The sequence below is a fragment of the Toxorhynchites rutilus genome, chromosome 2 (genome assembly GCF_029784135.1).
Source record: "Toxorhynchites rutilus septentrionalis strain SRP chromosome 2, ASM2978413v1, whole genome shotgun sequence".
Taxonomy (NCBI): Eukaryota; Metazoa; Arthropoda; class Insecta; order Diptera; family Culicidae; genus Toxorhynchites; species Toxorhynchites rutilus.
Window position 1 is genome coordinate 192,982,398 of NC_073745.1, and position 490 is coordinate 192,982,887.

A 490-nucleotide genomic window follows, 5' to 3' on the forward strand; every position below is an offset into this window, starting at 1 on the left:
TATAAGCGTTCCAAATCTTGCATTTTTTCCTACTTGTTCAGTGCCTAGATTTTCATTTCACCCCCTGTATCTTCCGGTTAGACGTAGTCCTACGTCAAAAAATATTAGCAAGACAGACCAATCTGTGGCATTCATACCCGAAAGCAAATATAATTCAACGCTTTAGCGGGTAAATATTAATCTTCCAAAGCGTCGATGTATGTGTATAATTCCTTACTCTCGTTGTCGGTTACCAATGAGATTGCCACTGCACTTCCTGGACATGTTGCATGTTTTTCGTACCTAACAATCTGATGCTGTTTCGCTTCAAATATTGCCATATTCACAAACTATTTTATCAGTGCAAAGCTTATGATTCTGAATCACCCCTCGGAAACAACTCTACAAAATATGCACGGCTCGTGATTTTTTTCTCTGAACGAATCATAGCCATGCCTCGATGAAAAAGGGGCGAAATTTCGCTCCGCTTTGACAAATAAAAAAGCAGAAG